Genomic DNA, 1,024 nt, shown 5'->3' with positions numbered 1-1,024 from the left:
TTTTTTTTTTTTTTGTCTTATTTTTTTTCATTTTCAATAAATTTAACCAAAAATCCAAAAATGATTTTGTTTCTCCATATTCCAAATATTTCCCCCCATTGTCTACCCCCCCACCTTCCTCCACTATCTTATTTCTTTAAATATCTTTTCCCATTTTCTTCCTATTTCAGATTTCTTCATATTTCCAAAGTCTCCATCATTCCAGGCTTCAGATTCTTTTGAATTTTTTTTTTTATTTCTCCAATTTTCCAAAACACTCCATTTCTAAATTCCTCATGTTTTCAATTTCCTGCTATTTTTAATTTCCCTATGCTTCCAATTTCTCATATTTCCAGGTGCAAGAATGGCTATGTGCTTAAGAAACTGGCTTTGCAATCATATGGTTTTAAGTTCAGTTCCACTGCACAGCACCTTGGGTGTCTTCTACTAAATCCCTGGGTTGACTAATGCCTTGGGAACTAATTTTGTATGGGGAAACTGAAAACACATTGTAAATATGTTTGTGTGTTTGACCATCCCCCACCATGGTCTTGGTCTGTTTATGTCTCTGTAACTTAGCAGTTTAGCAAGATGGACTGACGGAATAAACACCAGACTTTAAAAAAAAAAAAAGTGGTGTTGATTTATTTGACTAGACCCTTCAAGGCAGTAACCCAACGTGGCCATAGTCCACTGACTGAAACAAAACATAGAAGATATTGTCACATGTCCATTTTTCTTATTCCTTCATATTTCTAAACCCTCCATGTTTCTAATTCTCATTTTTCATAATTACCAATCCCTCTAAAGATATTTTTGAAATTGTAGATATTTTCAAATTCTTCTATTTCCAATTTCTTCATTGTTCCATATTCTTCATATTTTCAGGCTTTTCCAAAGTTCCATATTTTTAAATTTCTCCCTATTTCATATATTTTCTATTCCAGGTCTTCATATCATCTTCTCCAAATACGAAATTCTTTATAATTTATAAAGTCCTCTTCCCAGGCTACAGGCCCACACCCCCAACACCCATACTGTTAGG

Source organism: Octopus bimaculoides, chromosome 24, assembly GCF_001194135.2.
Source record: "Octopus bimaculoides isolate UCB-OBI-ISO-001 chromosome 24, ASM119413v2, whole genome shotgun sequence".
Classification (NCBI taxonomy): domain Eukaryota; kingdom Metazoa; phylum Mollusca; class Cephalopoda; order Octopoda; family Octopodidae; genus Octopus; species Octopus bimaculoides.
Note: the sequence above shows the minus strand (reverse complement) of the source record.